This window comes from Canis lupus, chromosome 8 (assembly GCF_011100685.1).
Source record: "Canis lupus familiaris isolate Mischka breed German Shepherd chromosome 8, alternate assembly UU_Cfam_GSD_1.0, whole genome shotgun sequence".
NCBI lineage: Eukaryota > Metazoa > Chordata > Mammalia > Carnivora > Canidae > Canis > Canis lupus.
Genome location: NC_049229.1, coordinates 69,864,383 through 69,885,076, shown reverse-complemented (window position 1 = coordinate 69,885,076; position 20,694 = coordinate 69,864,383). Strand labels below are relative to the sequence as shown.

Below are 20,694 nucleotides of genomic sequence, written 5' to 3'. Positions count from 1 at the left end.
ATGAAGTCCAGCTCATCAATGATTTCTTTCAAGGATTGTACTTTTGGTGTTGTATCTAAAAATTATCTTCGTAACCAAAGCCACCTAGGTCTTCTCCTGTGCTATTGTCTAGGAGTTTTATAGTTTTGTGTTTACATTTAGGTCTATGACCCATTGTGAGTTAATTTTTGCAAAGTGTGTAAGTTCTGCATCCAGATTGATTGTTCTGCTTGTGGACGTCCAGCTGTCCCAGCTCCATTTCCTGAAAAAACTGTTTTTGTTTCATTGTATTGCCTTTGCTTCTCTGTCAAAGATCATTTGACATGATTTACGTGGGTCTTTTTCTGGGTCCTCTATTGTGTTTTGTTGATAGAATAAACAATTTACAGGAGAAAATAAAAATTATTAGGGCATATATACTTAGCCTTCCTAAACATCAGAGGAGTATGATTTAAAACAAACAAGAGAACATTTCATACTAATCAGGTTGACAAAAACTTTAAAAGGCTGACAATATTAAGAGTTAGTGAATACAAGGCATAAAAGGAATTCTCATACTCTGCTGGTAGGAGCGTAGATTAATTCAACCACTTTGGAAAGCAATTTGTCAATATCCAAAGCAAAATTGGAATTGGAAATGCATGTTCGCAAAGACTCAGCAATTCCCATTCTAAATCTATTACCTAGAGAAGCTTGTGCATAATTGCAGCATTGTTTGTAATAGGAAAATAAATTGGAAACAACGTAAGTATGCACACACACACACACACACACACACACACACTCATATCAACAAAGTTCCATCTCAAAAACATAATGTTGAGGGAACAAGCAAGCTTCCTTTGCAATATCATTCAAGAAAATGTGTAAACACACACTGCAAATTATTCATGGATATCTCATTCTGCCCATGTAAACATGAAAACAGCACACTGGAAAAACACACCCGACTCAGGAGGGTGAAATTCAGGTTACCTACTGGGAGACGATGGCCCGGGAGTAAGGACAAGAAGGCAGCATTATCTAATATTCTGTTCCATTTATAAAAATGTCAAGCTGTTGTGACAAAATATTACCATTTGTCAATTCTGGGTGGTGGCCCCACAAGTGTTTGTTGGCCATTATCTTAATCCTTGTGCATCCCCTCAATTTCCTATAAAAGAAAGGAAGAGACAGACCCATCTTGGCCGTATATGAAGTGCAGTGAAAGTCAAATGACAGCAGGGACTGGCATCTGATGGCTTGACTTGCATCCCTGTTGGCTCCTGGCTCTCTGTCAGTTGGCACAGGCTGTTTCCCTTTCTGTGCCTGCCTTGGTTTTCCCAACTGGAATCAGGGCTGTATAGTTTTCCAAATGTAGATCGCTACTGAGTCCTGACCAGCATGTGTTTAATGGAATGGACTCAAAAAGATTCGGAAGGTAGCGGTGAGTCACATTCCCTGGGCCCATGGAGGGAAGATCAGAGTTAGTGTTTAATTGGGAGAGAGCTGCTACTTGGGAAGATGAGAAAGTTCTGGAGATGGATGGTGGTGATGGTAGCACAACAGGGCGGATGCACTTAAATGCCGCTGAAAAAATGCCATTTAAAAATGGCCAAGGTGGGCAGCCTGGGTGGCTCAGTGGTTTAGCGCCACCTTCGGTCCAGGGCATGATCCTGGAGACCCGGGATCGAGTCCCGCATCGAGCTCCCTGTAGGAGCCTGCTTCTCCCTCTGCCTGTGTCTCTGCCTCTCTCTCTCTCTCTCTCTCTCACATAAATAAAAAATAAATAAATTAAATAAATAAATAAATAAATAAATAAATAAATAAATAAATAAAATTAAAATGGCCAAGGTGGTAAATTTTATGTTAGGTGTATTTCAACACAATAAGTGCCTGCATAAAGATCCAGCAAATACCATTTCGTGGACTTTTGCTGCTTATCTACTTAAAAAGACTGGAAACTCAAAACCAGCCAGGGAGGGAGGGGCTGCTTTCAGAAGGGCGAGCCCAGGACCCCAAAACTTTTGTGCTTCTCTGCCTTTCCCCCCTCGGTGACCTGGTGCCCCTGCAGCCACCTCCAGCTGCCCGGAGCCTCCTGCACGCCCGGCTCTGGGGCCCTGCTCTTCTCTCTCCCACTTAGCCAGGCAGCAGGATTTAAATGTCCCCTCTCCCGAGGAAGAAATGCATTCTGTTGAGAGCAGCGCCCGTCACTGTTAAACGCTCATCATAATGATGATAGCCATTAGTCTGCCAAGCTGGAGTGGGGGCAGGAGGAGGTGAGGGGACCAGCCTGCGCGCCCGGGGAGCGGGGCCCACGGAGCAGGAGCACGAATGGGGCCGCAGAGCCTCCGCGCGCCGCTTTGTCAGGGTCCATCAAATAGAAAAACCAGCCTGGGGCTTTTAATGTGCAGTTTGGAGAATTAGTTTCAATTAGCAGAGAGACATTTTAAATCTTGAGAAATATTCAGCCTTCATGTACTCCATTTAGCGCTTAAAACCCACTCTCGGCGTTAATAGAATCATAGCATGGGAAGGCGAAGGGACCTCAGGAAGGATGCGGGGTGACCTTTCCTTGCACCGGGGCCCCGTGAGACTGATGGCATGTGGCAAGGCTGCTGAGAGGCCGAGCGGGCCTTAGAGGTGGGCTGTGGACCCCTCTTCCCTTGGGTGGAGCCGGGGGCTACCTGTGGTCTCTCCCTCTGTGTGCACAGTCGTGTGTGCTTGTGTGTGTGCACATGCCTGTGCGCCTGTATTTGCCAGGGGTGTGGGTAGGAGATAAGGGGCTAATGATCCCCCTGGACACGATCCCACCATGAATCTACCCTTATCTCCAGACCTCTGGGGACTCACTAAGTCATCCGTCGCCTGGGTGCCTCTGAGCTGCACCCAGCTCCAAGTTTTCCCAGCTGTGGATCATACCCAGGCTAGGCCTGAGTGCAATTCTCCTCCCACCTCTCCGCTCTCCCAATCTGCTCCTGGGGCTGCGAGAACCACCTCCATAGCACCTTCCTTACGGGGCATTTTGAAAATGGGATAAAGGATGGAAGCGTGGACTGCATTGCGGGTTCTTAGTAAATAATGATGGCTTTTTATCTGCCCGCAAGAACCCTCCGAAGACGGCCTCATGGCAAGATGTGGCCTCAGCTCCATCCCATCCCATTTTGTGGCATCTGGAAACAACAGGCAGTGGGAAAGCAGATCCAACTTGTCTGCATCACTTACATCACTGGCCCCTCTTGCTAATAGGCTTCATTTTTTCTCTTCTTTTCCTCTTTGCCCAGAGGCAGTAATGCTTGTCTTTAATCAGTGTAAGGTAATTGAGTACCCTCACATCAGCCTGCCAGGAAAAATGAGCCATTAATTTCCTGGAGGTTCCAAGAAAACGCTTTTATTTGTTATACTACAAACATATTGAGGCTGCTGGTCTGGAAAGAAAAATAAAACTCGGCTAAGTCCCCTGTTTACCAAAAGTGGCTTGGTAAAAATTTAACTGCGGTGGCCCAGGCTACCTTTTCTCTGTGTGACACGCTGGTGAACTTCGTTGCAATCGAGAGAGCAAAGTGCGAGCCTGTTTACGACCAATATTTCTGCCGGGGAACCCGTTACACCGTATATGGTTGTGCAATTTTCAGCTCAGGAATCGCGCGGGTAAATAAAAAACAAGACTTAGTATGGGTTTGGGTTTTGTTTTCCCTGTCGTTGGCCCTGGTCCTCTCCCCACCTTCCCCGTCAGACCCGCTCTGTGCTGCTCCCAGTAGAAGCTTCTGGATAAAGCCACCAGTCATTCGTACGGCCCTTAGGGGACACTTTCACCTCTCCCTGACGGGCAGACAGCCTGTTCTGATGACTGGCCCTCATGGCCCGTCCACACCCGTTACTCAGAGTCTTGCTGTCCTACGAGAATCACCAGTGCCAGAAAGTTCCCTGGCTTGCTTGGGAAGAATTGCTGTGTCCTGCCCTTCACCTCCTCGGTCCCTCAGACCTCCCTGGAGAGACCTTGAAGGACCTGTTCACATCAGGGGCTGGAGGCTGGGACAAGGGGGAGCGAAGTGACATTCACTGTGCCGTCTTGGGGCTGCCTCTCGGGTCTGGACGTGGATGATCCAAATGGGACTCCAGCCGCAGGGAGGGGAGAGGCAGGGAGGCCGCGGCTCCTGCACGAATGAATGAGGCTCGGCTTGCAATCCGAGTCGGGTGATCGCTGGCACTCCTCCCTGCTACGGGGAGGCCGTCAGCTCCAGAGCTGCGCCCGGGATGCTGTGACAGCCCCGGCGGCCTGGGAAGGGGCCAGGAACAAGCCAGGCTCCTTTTTTTACCAGTATTGATCAGACGTGGGTGTCGGGCAATGGGGTTTTCAGGGAGCTCATTACACTCAGTTCCAGGTGTGCGCAGCTGTCTCTGCACCCCAGACACGAAGTGGCCCGTCCTGCTGTGTGAGAGAGTGCAGGCTGGTCACCCTTGCAACCGCTGACACCCCCACGGCCCTCCGCTCAGGGTGGGCCACCAATCCCCTGTAGGGAGACCCGGTGAATTGGGGGCCCCTCCAAGGAGCAGCACCACGAGGCCCCTGAATCCCGCTTCCCATCCTCACCATCGACTCCTGGGGATGCAGCATCCACTCGGAGCTCTAGCCTGGCTCCGGGGGCAGAGCCACCTTAATAGAATCTCGTCAAGCCACACTCGGCCCGGAGAGAAGGGAGCACAGGGCATAGACTCTTTTCGTTAATTCTGCAAAAAAGCAAATGGGGGCGAATGTCTCCTGCACATTTCTTGACCTAGCAATTATACTCCTAGGTGTTTACCCCAAAGACACAAATGTAGGGATCTGAGGGAGCACCTGCACCTCAGTATGTACAGCAACAATACCCACAATGGCTAAACTGTGGGAAGAGCCCAGATGTCCACCGACAGATGAATGGATAAAGAAGATGTGATAAATAAATAAATAAATAAATAAATAAATAAATAAATATAGATAGATATATCCACACAATGGAATATTACTCAGCCACTAAAAAGAATGAAATCTTGCTATTTGCAATGACATAGATGGAACTAGAGGCTATGATGCTGAGCAAAATCAGTCAATCAGAGAAAGACAATTATCATGATCTCAATTATATGTGAAATTTAAGAAACAAAACAGAGGATCGTAGGGGAAGGGGAAGGAAAAATAAGATGAAATCAGAGAAGGAGACAAACCATGAGAGACTCAATCATAGGAAACAAACTGAAGTTACTGGAGGGGAGGTGGGTGGGGGGCCAGGGTAACTGGGTGATGGACATTAAGGAAGGCACGTGATGTGATGAGCCCTGGGTGTTGTATGCAACTGATGAGTCACCGACCTCTATCTCTCAGACTAATCATGCGCTGTATGGTACCCAACTTGAATATAAATTTTAAAAAGCAACAGAGGAAAGCAAAGAGGAAATGAGGACAGAAATGCAAATATCATAGCACTGAAATTGCCAGAGCCCATTCGGCAGAGCGTTGGCCCTGCCTAGCGTCCTCCCTGCCTCTGAGAACCCCGCTCGGGACCTTCTCTGGAGCTGGATGCTGGGGATGGGGAGGACCAGGAGTAGGGGGCAGCCCCAAAGCAGGCATGCTGGGGGTCAGCCCAGGGTGCAGGGGGCAGGTGAGGGCACATCTGTCGGGGTACCTGGGTTCAGGGGGTAAGGAAGTCTGGCCCAGGAGCCAGGACACGGGGTGATATAGGAAAGATGTTAGGGTTCAAGTCCACAGCCAAGAAAGAATTCTTGAGATGTCTTTGGTGCAAAAAGGTGGTTTTATTAAAGCACAGGGACAGGACCCGTGGGCAGGAATAGCTGCACTGGAGTCATGAGGGGGCGCCCATTATATACTCTCAGTTGGGAGGGGTCAGGAGAGTGTGAGTCTCTCAGGAATTTTGGAAGTGGGGTTTCCAGGACCTGCAGGGGGCTAGCTGTTGTTGGGCAAAGGTTTATTACTGCCTAATAAAACCTGAGGCATGAGACCCTTCAGCTGTACATCGGTGGGCCATGTGCTGGGGGGATGATCGCCAACGTGCATTTTAGGGGCTTTAGAGATAAAGGAAGTTCCTAAAGGAATGTTTATATGTTAAAGCAGACTTACAGGATCCTTGAGGGGGAGAGGTCGGGCCAAGATTGCCTTTTGACCTCAACAAAGTACTGACATGGAGGCAGGTGAGTCCCTAGAGGAATGTCACTGCCTGTTTCAGGGGCTTGTCAGAGGGCTGTAGGTCGTAAGGAAATTTAATTTAATAATTTCCCTTCTGCCTCTGTTTCCCACACCAGGGGCAGATATGAAATGGCAATGCATTTCAGAGAGCCTGACCCAGAGAGAGAGGCCAGCTTGGAAGCAGTCCTCCATGAGGAGAATGTGATGCCACAGACACCGATGGTCTTCTGAAACCATCTTTTTTGGTTTTGCTAAATTTGTATCGGTTGACTGATTGATTAGTTGATTGATTGACTGATTCATGCATTCACCGAGCCCCTGCTGTGTGTCCGCTCCAGCTCTGAGCACTCAGTGATCAATCAGCCGCTCACCTCGCACCCGGAGAGACGGCAAGACACATGGTTCCAGATGGTGACACCAGAAACAGCCACACACAGCTGTTTCATCACCAGGTGATACAAGCGGCCCCCTCCAGGACCCCCTACCCCAGCTCAGGTCCTCATGGGCTGCCGTGTGCAGGGTTTGGGGGCAGCCTCGGGCCTGTCTGGCTGCAGAGCATCTGTCTTCAGGGAGGAAGTTGGCCCCGTTACTCTTTAGCACGGCCCTGAGATGTGTGGGTGGGTGGAGGACAGAGCGAGGCCAGGGGCAGGGTGAAGGCGGGGACTGGTCTTACTCTATCTGGACACATTTTAAAAGCTATGAGTTGGGACGTCTGGGTGGCTCAGTGGTTGAGCGTCTGCTTTCGACTCAGGTTGTGATCCCGGGGCCCTGGGATCGAGTCCCACATCGGGCTCCCTGTAGGGAGCCTGCTTCTCCCTCTACCTGTGTTTCTGCCTCTCTCTGTGTGTCTCTTATGAAAAAAATAAATAAAATTTAAAAAAGAAGCTATGAGTTTATCAGCTTGCTCTTTCAGCCATGACTGAATGTCCTGTCGAAATAACAGCATCAGGAGATCTCTAAACAATCTGGAACCCACAGAAGGATTGCCTTCTCCCTGTCCTGGGGGAGAAGGCTTTGGTCTTGGGTTCCTCTCGCCAAGACAACGAATCACCACTGACTTGGAGGCCGTAGTACTTTATAGTCTAGAGGCCAGTGGTCTGAGGTGGGTCTCACCGGGCAAAAAGCAAGGGGTTGGCAGGGCCCAGTTCCTTCTGGAGGCTTCAAGGGAGAATCTGTTCCCTTGCTGTTTCCAGCTTCTGGAGGCCACATGTGCCCCTTGGCTCGTGGTCCCTCCTTCATCTCCAAAGCCAGCAGTGGCCGGATCCTGCTCATCCTGCTCGGCCTCCTCTCCTGCCTCCCTGATTCCCATTTATAAGGACCCCAGGGATGCCACAGAGTCCCACTTGGAGAAGCTTGGGTCATCCCCGTATTCTCAGGTCACTTCATCAGCAGACTTAAATCTACTTCAACCTCAGTTTCCCCCTCGCCACGTAAAGAACATATTCACAGTTTCAGGCGGTTCAGAAGGAGGCTCCTTGCAGGGCCGTTAAGCCCACCTCCCAGAGGGGTGGCATTTAAACTGACTCTGGAAGGGAGAGCAGAGCTCGCTGGGGACAGGCCAGGAGGCCAAGTGAGGGCTCCCAACCCTAACAGAGCAGATCCCCCAGGTGTCTCCTTGGGAGGTGGGAGAGGCGGGCGTGGGGGGCGGAGGCTGGACATGGGACAAGTCACACAAAGAGGAGGGGGGCCCTGGGAGAGAGCAGCCTGGGGGCAGGAGGGCAGGGACACAGCGGGGATCCCGGCGAGCCCCCACTCCCAGCAGGTCACCCAGCACCCGTTTGCAGAGGGGAGCTGCCTCTGGGAGCAGGGAAGGGTGCTGGGCAGGGGAAGCCCGCCAGACATCAGGCATCGTGCTGACGGCGTCTACACACATAATAAAGCCAGCCGGGTTGGGTCCAAAGGCACTCACTGTACTCAAGGCATTTTAAATTTTGCCAAAACCCCAGGGTCCGAGCCAGAAAGAAGACCTCCAGTTGGACGCAGGGGGTGGGGGTAGGACGAGGGCGGTGGGCACTGTTGTAATTGTTTCGTAATACACTAAATTAATTTATTTGTTTTGACTTGCGCCTTTTAAATAGGGTTTCATCACATAATGTGCTTTCCATCTTCTCCTGTTACATGGGTAGGAGAGCTTGTATTTGTTTACTTGTGGGATGCCTCCCATCCCCAAAGTCCCATCGAACCAGCTGGACAGGGAGGTAGTATTTTTATAGCCTGTGCTCTCTGGTGCCTCGCTTCCCTTCTCCATTCTCACTGGCCTTGTTGATTTGAACGACCGCCACGACCCCAGAGCAAAGTCCATGCGGGAACATGTGCCTGTCTCCCCCATCCTGTAGACCGCCCCCCCCCCCAGGCCCGTGGCAGCCAGATGACAAGCATCCCCGTAGGCACCAGGTGTGGAGGTGGAGGTGGAGGGCACCGAGGCATCAGCATGGGGGGGGGGGCAGTGAGGTGCATGGGGGAGGGCAGTGAGGTGCAGGGGAGCATCCCGAGGGCCACAGGTCCCAGCCCAAGGCTCAGCCCCCCTCTGTGGCTCCTCCCAGAGCTCAGCAGGCCCACAGACCCCACCTGTCTTCTGCGGGATCTCCAGGGGTAGGTTCAGGGGATGGAGCCGGCCACCCCACGATGGCTTCCCAACCTGCCGCTCCCCCTCCTTCTATAGATGGGGAGATCGAGACCCAGACAAGTGGTTCGCTCTCGTTCGTTCCACTCATAAGCATCGATGGTCACCCTGTGCCCGAATGGAAGAGCGCAAAACCAGGGCCTCCCCGTAGGGACCCTTGCAAGAGCTCACTTTCAGGGACACCCCCGTGGTCTGAGCGCTTCTCTCTGTACAACTGTTCGGTGGGTCCCTGCTGCCCGGAGTTTAGAGCCCCTTTGCTGTCTGACCCCTTTCTTGTCCAGGGCCCTCTCCCCGTGCCCCTTAGTGTCACTCTCAGACCCTAGGGCAGTGGCACTTCCTGCCGTCAGGCACACACACCCCCATGCCTTCTGCAGACCGGCCCCTCTGCCAGGAGTCCTACGGTACTATTTTCAATTTTTTAAGGAAGCTATATACTGTTTTCTACAGCAGCTGCGTCATTATACCCACCAACCGTGCAGGGGGGCTCCACCAATATCTCACATCCTCATCAACACTAGTTACCTTTCATGCTCTTGAGAACAGTCACCCTAACATATGCAGGATGATGTCTTCCTTGGGTTTGATTTGCATTTCCCTGATGATCAGTGATGGTGAGCACAGTTTCATGTACCTGTTGACCGTCTGTATGTTTTCTTTGGAAAAATGTTTTTCTGGGTCCTGTGCCATCCAATTTTTAATTGAATTATTTTGTTCCTGTTTTTTTTTTTTTTTTTTGCTATTGAGTTGTATGAGTTAGAGAGAGAGAGAGAGAGAGAGAGAGAGAGAGAGAGAATTAGCCCCTTATCAGATACTTGCTTTGTAAATATTTTCTCCCATTCTGTAGGTTGCTTTTTTCATTTTGTTTACTCCTTCTTTTCCTCTACAGAGGCTTTTCAGTTTGATGTAGTCCCACGTGTTTATTTTTTCTTTTGTTGCCTGTGCTTTTAGTGTCTTATCCAAAAAAAAAAAAAAAATCATTGCCAAGACCAATGTCATGGTTTTTATTCTGTTTTCTTCTTGGAGTTTTACAATTTCAGGTTTTACATTTGGTCTTTAATCCTTTTGGAGTTAATTTTTGTGAGTGGTATAAGAGAAGGGTCCCCTTACATTCTTTTGCATGTGGATATCCAGTTTTCCCAATACCATTTATTGACGAGACAGTCCTTTCCCAATTGTGTATTCTCAGTGCCCTTGTCAAAGATGAGTTGACCATATATGCATAGGTTTATTTCTGGGCTCTCTGTTCTGTTCCATTGGTTTTTGGTTTGTTTTTATGCCAGTATTATACTGTTTTCATTACTGTAACATTGTAATATAGTTTAAAATCAGGAAGAGTGATGCCTCCCACTTTATTCTTCTCTCTCAAGTTTGCCTTGCCTGTTTGTGGTCTTTTGTGGTTCCATATAAATTGTAGGATTTTTTAGCCAGACTAACTGAGAATGAAAGAGAGAGGACTTACATAAATAAAATTATAAATGAAAAAGGAGGCACTACAGCCAACACCACAGAAACACAAAGGACCATAGAAGACTAATATGAACAACGAACAATATGCCATCAAGTTAGATAATCTAGAAGAAATGGATAAATTCCTAGAAACATAAAATCTACCAAGTCCGAATCAGGAAGAAATAGAAAATCTGAATGGGGATGCCTGGGTGGCTCAGCGGTTCAGCAACTGCCTTCTACCCAGGGCATGATCCTGAAGTCTCGGGATTGAGTCCCACATCGGGCTCCCTGTGTGGAACCTGCTTCTCTCTGCCTGTGTCTTTGCCTCTCTGTCTCTGTGTCTCTCATGAATAAATAAATAAATCTTTTTAAAATTTTTAAAAAAAGAAAAAAAAAGAAAACCTGAACAGATCAAGATGAATAAGGATATTGAAACAGTAATAAAAAAATCTCCCATTAAAGAAAAACCCAGGATCAGATGGCTTCATGAGTGAAGTCTACCAAACATTTAAGAAAGAATTAATGCCAATCCTACTCAAACTCTTCCCCAAAAATAGAAAAGAACACTTTTAAACTCATTTTACAAGACCAGTATTACTCTCATACCAAAGCCAGATAAGAATACTACAAGAAAAGAAAATTATAGGACAATATCCTTTTTAGGCTCAAAAATCCTCAACAAAATACAAGCAAACCATTCAACAGCACATTAAAAGAGCCATACGCTGTGATCAAGTAGGATCAAGTAGGATCAAGCAGGATTTATCCCTAGGATGTGAAGATGGTTTAACATACACAAATCAAATGTGACATACCACTTTAACAGAATGAAGGATAAAAATTTTATGATCATCTCAATCAATACAGAAAAAGTATTTGACAAAATTCAACATCCCTTCATGATAGAAACTCTCAAGAAATTAGGTATAGAAGGAATGTACCTCAGCATAATAAAGGCCATGCATGACAAGCTCACAGCTAACATCATACTCAACAGTGAAAAACTGAAAACAACAATTCCCTTCTAAGAATATTATCTTCCAATCCATGAATATAGTATATGTCTCTATTCAATTTAGGTCCACTTTGATTTCTCTTATCAATGTTTTATACTTTTTAGTGTAAAGGTTTCACATTTCCCTTGTTAAACTTATTCCTAAATATTTCTTATTTTATTTTATTTTTTAAATTCTTTTCTTTGTTTATGATAGTCACAGAGAGAGAGAGAGAGAGAGAGGCAGAGACACAGGCAGAGAGAGAAGCAGACTCCATGCACCGGGAGCCTGATGTGGGATTCGATCCCGGGTCTCCAGGATCACGCCCTGGGCCAAAGGCAGGCGCCAAACCACTGCGCCACCCAGGGATCCCCCTAAATATTTCTTGATGCCTTTTCCAGTGAAATTGTTTCCCCAATTTTATCTTCAGATTCTTCATTGGTGGTCTATAGAGATACAATTGATTTTTTTGGTTTATTGATCTTGTACCTTGTGACCTCACTAAACTAGCTTCTTAGTTCTCACAGTAGTTTCATAGATTCCTTAGTATTTTCTATATGAAAGATCATGTCATCTGAGATAAAAGACAATTTTGCTTCTTCTTTTTTTTTTTTTTTCCAAATTGTATGCTTTAGGTTTCCTTTCCTTCCCTTATTGCAGTGACTAAAACCTCTAGCATAATATTAAATGTAAGTTGTACGAGCAGGTATTCATGTCTTCTTCCCAGCCTTAGACAGAAAACATTCATTTTTCTCACAACGAAGTAGATGCACTTTATCAGGTTGAGGAAGATCTCATCTACTCCTAGTTTTTAAGACTCTAATACAATAAAGGGTATTCGATTTTGTCAAATGATTTTTATTGACTCTATTGATATGATCGCTTCCCCCCTTTATTCTCTTAATATGGTATATCAATTGACTTTTGGATCTCAACCTACCTTGAATTTCCGGGATGAACCCTATTGCTTATCATGCAAAATCATCCTCATTTGTAACTTGGACTAATTTGCTAATATTGTGGCATCAATTGCCACATCAATTTTCATGAGGGATATTGATCTGTGATGGTTTTGGTCTGTGATGTGATATTATCTTGTGATGTTTTTGTCAATCTTGGATACCAGGGGACTATGGCTTCATAAATAGAATTGTGAAGTACTTTATACCCCTCTGTTTTATGAAAGATTTATTGAAGAGTTGGTATTATTTTTTCCTTAAATGTTTGGTAGAAATCATCAGTAAAGCCATCCTGGTTTGGGCTTTATTTTTGGAGTTTTAAAATTACTAATTCAATGAATTTGCTTAGAAATTTTCTTTTCCTTTTTACTGAGTTTAGATATTTTATGTTTTTCTAGGAATTTTTTTCTTTTCATTTAAGTTAAGTGCTTTACATAAAATTGTTCATAATCTTCCCTTAGTTCCTGGAATCCTATAGTTATGTCCCTTCTTTCATTCTTGATTGTGTTAAATTTTTCTTCCTTTCCAATATAAGATTTTAAGTCTAAAAATCTCTCTTTAAACAATTTAATTACATCACATAAATTTTAATGTCATGTTTTCTATTTTTTAAATTCCTTTTTAATTTTTTTCTTTGGCCCATGTATTATTTAGAAATGTGATGTTTGATTTCCAAGTATATCAGTGTTTCTCTTATTTCTTTCTGTTATTGATTTCTAATTTAACTCTGGTATGGGCAGAGAATATACTTCAGAGTATTTCAATTATTTTAAATTTGTTGAGAATTTTGTTATGCCTAGCATATGATATATTGGAGAATGTTACAGGTATGCTTGGAAAAACTGTATTTTCTGCTCTTGGGTGATTTTTCCCACGTGTGTTAGCTAGCTAGGTTCACTGGTGATAAACTACAGCTTTTGTTTATCTGGGAAAGACTTTATTTCTCTTTCTTTCTTTCTTTCTTCTTCTTGATGGGTGAAGGGAGGACGTAGGAAGGAAGGACGGAAGGCAACGTCAGTGACGGAATGCCGAGTGGGGTAGGGGTGGGGTTGCGTTCGTATTTTGATCTTCGTTGAGGTATTTGCTTTTGTACTGTATCCTTCTTTCTTCTTTTCTTCTTTTCTTTCTTTCTTTCTTTCTTTCTTTCTTTCTTTCTTTTTTTCCTTTTCTATTCTCCTTCATTGCTGAAGGACAGCTTTGCCAAGTATTTTTGCTTGGAAGTTGTTTTCTTTGATATATGAAACTACCATTCCTTTTTATTTTTTTATTTTTTTATTTTTTGGTTTGTAAGGTTTCTGCTGAGAAATTTACTGATAGTCTCATGGTTGCTCCCTTGTATGTACTGAGTCACTTTTCTCTTGCTGCTTTCAAAACTCAGGCTCAGAGGAGGGGAAATGAAGAGTGTTGTTCAACTGATGTGAAGTTTCAATTATGCAAGATGTATTAGTTCAAGAGATGCTTTACAGCATAGAGCTGATAGTGGACAATATAGTATACACACTTAAAAATTTGTGAAGAGATTAGACCTCATATTAAGAGTTCTTACCATACACACACAGAGGAACACAAGGACACTTTTGGAGTTGATGGATTTATCTATTACCTTGATTGTGACAGTGGTTTCATAGGTGTATCATATGTCCAAACGCATAAAATTGTATACATTAAATATGTGTATTTTATTGTATATCAAGTATACCTCAGTAAAGTTGTTTAAAAAAAAAAGCAAAAGTGTAAGAGTCCTGAAATAAGGAGAAGGAGGAAGGAGGAGGGAGAAAGGGGAAGAGAAGGAGGAGGAGGAGGAGGAGGAGGAGGAGGAGCAGGAGGAGGAGGAGGAGGAGGAAGAGGAGCACCTGGGTGGCTCAGTGGTTGGGCGTCTGTCTTCGGCTCAAGGTGTAATCCTGGAGTCCCAGGATCGAGTCCCATATCAGGCTCCCTGCATGGGGCTTGCTTCTCCCTCTGCCTATGTCTCTGCCTCTCTCTGTGTGTCTCTCATGAATAAATAAAGAAAATCTTAAAAAAAAAAGATGATGATGAAGAAGAGGAGGCCCCTTGTTTGTTCAGTTGGTTAAGCATCTGCCTTGGCTCAGGTCGTGATCTCAGGGTCCTGGGATTGAGCCCCGTGTTGGGCTCCCTGTTCAGTGGGGGGCCTGTTTCTCCCTCTTCCTCTGTGATCTCTTTCACTCTCACATAAATAAATAAAAATCCTTTAAAAAAGAAGAAAAAGAAAAAGAAGCAGAAATGCCAAAGAAAGTTCTTTAGGATGGATGCATCTATAGATAGAAACTTACACCTAGGGGCACCTGGGTGGCTCAGTGGTTGAGCATCTGCCTTCAGCTCAGGTTGTGATCCTGGGGTCCTGGGTTCGAGTTCCACATGAGGCTTCCTGTGGAGAGCCTACTTCTCCTTCTGTCTATGTCTCTGATTCTCTCTGTGTGTCTCTCATGAATGAATTAATAAAATCTTTAAAAAAAGAAACATACTTACATAAGGGAGTAAAGAGCACTGAAAATAATAAATACTAAGTAAATAAGGAAATTATTTTTCTTAATTTCTTTAAAACTAGTGATTGCTTTTGTAACAATGCAATATGTTTATTACATATAGAAATGAAATATACACAGTGGCACAAAGGATGGGAAAGGGTCATATAAAATGTACTGTTGTAAGATTCTTATATGTGAAATAATGTAATATTAATTCAAGGTGAATGTGACTACATGTTGTAACTCTTATAGTAACCACAAAAAGTATAATGCAGAGATGTGCCCCAAATCCAAAATGTGAGATGGAATGGATTTCTAAATATAGTTGATCAAGGCTGGAAAGAAGGAACAAACAGAAAGAATAAAAGGGATAAGTAGAAAACAAATAGCAAGGTGGTTTATTTAAACCTGACCGTATCCATGGTTGCATTTGATTTAAGTAGTTTCTACCAGAGATAAAGAGGGACACTTCATACCAGAAGTGTCAGCTCATTAAAAGGACACATAATCCTAAGTGCATTTGCACCTTAAAACAGAGCTAAAATTCAGGAAGCAAAAATCAGCCAAGAATAAGTATATCCAAACTTGTAGTTGAGGCCCGTAACTTTCCTCTTCCAGAAATTTATAAAAGATGTAGATCAAAAATCTATAAGCTGTAGAACATTTTAATAACACTCTCAACCACATTGATACAGTTGACATTTATAGACTGCCACATCTAATAAATTCAGAACACACATTCTTTTCAATTGCCCATGAAACATCATCAACAAAGAACATATGCTGCGTCATAAAGCAAATCTCAGTGTATTTCAAAAAGTAGGATTAATGGAGAGTAAGCTCTCTCTGACCACAATGGAATTAAACCAGAAACCAACATTGAAAAGATAACTAGAAGTCCTCTAATGTGAGAAAATGAAACAACACACTTCTAAGTAACCAGTGGGTGGAGGAAAATGGCAACAGAAATTAGAAAAACTCTTAAGTTTGATAGGAATGAAGACACAACATTTCAAAATCTGTGGGGTGCACAGTTATAAAACACCTCACCAGTGTTCCTTAAAACTATCAAGCTCAATAAAAACAAGGGAAATCTGCAATACTTTCACAGTTTAGAAGAGCCTTAGGAGACACGATGACCAAATGTGTGTCCTTGTTGATACATTGGAGCAGAAGGACATTAGGCAAAAATCAAGGACATCCACATAAAGTCCATATAGACTTTGGTTATAATGATATATCAGTATCAGTTTGGTAGTTATGACAAATATTTCTTTTAAAGATTTTATTTATTTATTCATGAGAGACACACAGAGAGAGAGAGGCAGAGACACAGGCAGAGGGAGAAGCAGGCTCTATACAGGGAGCCCGACATGGGACTCGATCCCGGTCTCCAGGATCACACCTTGGGCTGAAGGCGGCGCTAAACCACTGAGCCACCTGGGCTGCCCAGTTATGACAAATCTATCACAGATGTGTATGTGCATTTACATCATACATGTAAGATATTAACAGGGACAGGACATTGGGTATATGGGAGCTCTTTGTACTGTCTTTGCAACATTTTTGGGAAACCTATAAGTATCCTTAAAATTTACAGGTTTATTTCAAAAGATACATGGGATCCAGCTCAACCAATTTTAGAGAAACATCGTAACTTAAAATGCTAATGTTAGAAAAGAATAAAAATTTGAAATCAATGACCAAATTTTCTGTCTTAAGATAGCAGAAGAATGAATTAAATGGAATATGGCCAAGCAATAGAGAAAACCAACAAACCCAAGAGTTGTTTCTTTGAAAATATTAATAAAACTCCTAAACATCCAGCAAGATTGATTTTTTTTTAAATGGAGAAAAAAATCACCAATATCAGGAATGAAAGAGGAATTATCACTATTGTGTTATAGACACTACTAAGACAATAAGAGAATATCATGAGCAGATTTATGCAAATGAATTTAACAACCTACATGAGATGGAAAATTCCCCTGAAAAACTCAGCTTATTAAAGCTAAGACAAGAAGAAACAGAAAACCTGAAAATCCTTACATTTATTTATTATGGAACATGAACTTATAATTTAAGGCTCACAAAACTCCAGGCCCAGATGGCTTCGTGTTTTTTATCTCTATCACACACTTAAAGAAGAAATAATACCAAGACTACACTTTTTCAGAAAATAGGCACAAATGTTTCCCAACTCATCTTATGAGGCTCAGTGTACAACTGATAGCAAGGCCTGAACAGGGTATTAAGGGAAAAAGAAATCTGCAGACCCGTATTACTCAGGAACTAGATGCAAAATTTTCCAACAAAATGCTAGCAAATCAAATCCAACAGTATATAAAATGATAATAAATAATGACCAGATTAAGTTTATTTCTCCTGAAATAAACATGCATGGTGGGTGAGGCTTTTTAAATAATAATTGACATACAACATAATATTAGTCCCAGGTACACAACATAGTGAATTGACAATTGTATGCATTACATATAATAAGTAGTTACCATCTGGCACCACACACAGTTATTACAACATTATTGACTGTATCCACTATGATGTACTTTTTAGCTCCATGACTTTTTTTTATAATTAGAATTTAGTACTTCTCAATCCTCTTCCCCTATTCTTTTTTAAGTTTTTTTTTTTAAGATTTTTATTTATTCATGAGAGACACAGAGAGAGAGGCAGCGGCATAGACAGAGGGAGAAGCAGGCTCCCCATAGGGGATGCAAGACTGATGCAAGACTCGATCCTAGGACCCTGGAGTCATGACCCGAGCCAAAGGCAAACACTCAACCACTGAGCCACCTAGGTGCCCCCCTTTACCTATTTTGCCCATCCACCCACTCATCTCCCCTCTTACAACCACCAGTTTGCTCTTTGTATTTATGAGCCTATTTCTGGGGTTTTTGTCATTAGTTTTTGCTGTTCTTTATTTGTTTCCTTATTTGTTCATTTGTTTTTTAGATTTCACATATAAGTAAAATCATATGGTATTTGTCTTTCTCTGACTTATTTCCCTTAGCATAATGCCTTCTAGGTCCATCCATGTTGTTACAAATGACAAAATTTCATTCTTTTCTATGGCTGAAAAACATTCCACAATACATATATCACATCCTCTTTATACATACATCTATGGATGGACACTTAGGTTGATTCCATATCTTGGCTACTGTAAATAATGCTGCAATAGACATAGGGGGGCATATATCTTTTCAAATCAGTGTTTTTGTTTCCCTTGGGTAAATACCCAGAGGTAGGATTGTTGGATTGTAGGGTAGTTCTATTATCAGTTTTCTGAGGAACCTCCATATTGTTTTCTACAGTGGCTGCACCAATTTGCATTCCCATCAAGAGTACAGGAGTAACACTTGTTACTTGTCTTTTTGATACTACCCATTCTGGAGGTCATAGCCATTGCAATAAAGCAAGGAAAGAACAAAAGACAAAGATTAGAGAGCAAAAAGTAATTTTCTTTATTCTCAGTTGAAATGATTCTATCTGTGATAATCTCTAAAGAATTTATGAAAGAACAAAAAAAATCCTACTAGAACTGGTAAGTAAACATAGCATTCTAAAATTTAAAAATGAAAATTTTAATATAAAAATTTAAATTCAATTTAAAAATGAAATGCAAACAGTATCATTTAAAGTAACATAAGGGACACCTGGATGGCTCAGCAGTTGAGTGTCTGCCTTCGACTCAGGGCGTGATCCTGGAGTCCCGGGATCGAGTCCACATAGGGCTTCCTGCATGGAGCCTACTTCTCCCTCTGCCTGTGTCTCTGCCTCTCTGTGTGTGTGTGTGTGTTTCTCATGAATAAATAAATAAAATCTTAAAAAATAAAATAACATAAATATTAACTTCTTAGGAATAAATTAAACAAAATGAAAACTGAAAATATTGTGTTCATAAATTAAAGAAGACTGGAATAAATGGGGAACTACAGAGTGTGGACTGGGAGACTCCTTGTTATTAAGGTAGTGATGAGTCTCTCTATATTGATCTACAAATTCAACACAATCGTAACCAATATCTCAGCAGACATTCTTTTAGAAATTTATAAATTGATTCCAAAATTTGTATAGAAATAGACTTCCTTTTCCAGCAAAGATCGAATAACAGGGATCAAGTTTACTATTTCATCTGAAATACGGCAACAATAGCAACAACACAAGAAAACACAAAAACATGTTTTTCAAGACTTCAGACATCAGGCAAAGAAAGACAGTGATCCTTGAGAGATGGGACACAAATGAGGTGATTCCCACATTGTCCCAGCTGATGACCTTGAGATAATGTGTAGGTTGTGATGCAGTTTTGGGGAGCCCAGGTGGAGCAACTCAGACTCCCTGAGTTGAGGAGCTCAAGATGAGAGCCCAGGTAGACTGAGGAGCCTCGCAGAGTATCAGAAAGGAGAGGCAGTATCAAGAACCCCAGATGTGCGCACAGGCTCCTGAGTATTCAGCTCAGTGTTGATCAGCATATACATGTGAGGAAACTACCCAAGGGTGGGGACAGTGCCTGGTGCTCCCAAGAACTGGGAATATTGCCTCTTCCAGTGGCCAGGCTGGAAAATTGTTGCAATTCATGGAGCTTTAAAGTATTTGGGTCTTACCTGAGTAGTGGCAAATAATTAGCTCTAATGAGGGCTAGGACTAGGGTGAGGCCCCTAGTGAGCCCCCTACAGCACAACTTTTAAGGAGGTCCTGCACTTGCATGGCCATGAGCACTCGTTAAATTCTGCACCCCAGGCACCTTGCTTTCTTCACCATCATACCAGCCCTGGCCCTTGATTTAATACAGCTCGGGCCGCACCTGACAAATCATAAGACAAAACCCAAAGGATCAAATAGTTTGTAAGCAATTTAACTGCATCTCAGAGCACAGCTGAAGAATATTTATAGAAATCCAGCACCCAACGAGATAAAATCCCCAAGGTCTGGAATCCAACTGAAGTTTATCAGGCATGCAAAGAAGCAGAAAAATAAGTCCCATAGTGAGAAGAATAATCAATCAGTCAAAACCAACGCAGAACTGTCACTGATATTAGAATGAACAGATAAGGGCATCAAAGCAGTTATTATAACTGTATTTCACATGTTTAAAAGTTACCCAGAGGGGTGCCTGGATGGCTCAGTCAGTTAAGCATCTGACTCTTGATTTCAGGTCAGGTCATGATCTTGGGTTGTGAGATCGAGCCCCATAGCGGGCTCTGTGCTGGGCGTGGAGCCTGCTTGGGATTCTCTCTCTCTTTTCCTCTACCCTTCCCTGCCCCTTTGAATGAATGAATGAATGAATGAATGGATGAATGTTAAGTAGAGTCATGGAGAATACGAAAGACCCAAATGGAAAACCTAGATATGACAACTACGATGTCTGTGATGAAAAATATACTGGATGGAATTAACAGCATTTTACACATTGCAGAAGAAAAGAGAGTAAACTTTCAGATATAGCAATTTTAAAAATACCCCAAATGCTTTGTGAAGAGAACTCTAAGTGGAAATTGCTGTACCTTTAAGTAGTTTAATATACATGCAATTGGAGCCCCTGGAAGTGAGGAGGCCCCTCATTCATGGATCAGAAAACTCAATAAAGTTAAAGTTCCAATTGATCCCAAATTCGCCTACAGGTTGAATGCAATCACAATAAAAATCCCAATCAGCTGTGTTTTTAGTTTTTGTTTATTTATTTTGTGGAAATGGAAAGGCCTATTCTAAGACTTACATGGAAATGCAGAGGGGTGAAAATAGCTGAAACATCTTTGAAACATAATAATAAATTCAAGAGGCTAACTCCACCTGATTTCAAGAGCTATTTAAAAACTATAGCGTGATATTGACCACAAGATAGACAAATGGGTTGATGGGACAAAATAGCGAGTTTAGAATTAGACCCACAAATGCATAGAAAATTGATTTTTGACAGAGGTTTAAAAGTGGGGAAATGGATGGTCTTTTCAACGAATGGTGCTGGATCAATTGGACATTCATATCTCATAAATTGAACTTTGATCCATAACCTGCACTG

The 20,694-nt window shown here is 43.2% G+C and overlaps 1 long non-coding RNA gene across 1 annotated transcript in view; it reads left to right on the top strand.

Annotated features, from left to right (window-relative positions):
• The window catches only part of LOC102152551, a 54,282-nt gene extending 47,326 nt beyond the window's left edge, over nucleotides 1-6,956 (top strand). The window contains exon 3 of the long non-coding RNA XR_005363796.1: nucleotides 6,256-6,956. This is a non-coding gene — a long non-coding RNA (uncharacterized LOC102152551). The remainder of the gene's footprint in view (nucleotides 1-6,255) is intronic.
• The last annotated feature ends 13,738 nt before the right edge of the window (nucleotides 6,957-20,694 follow it).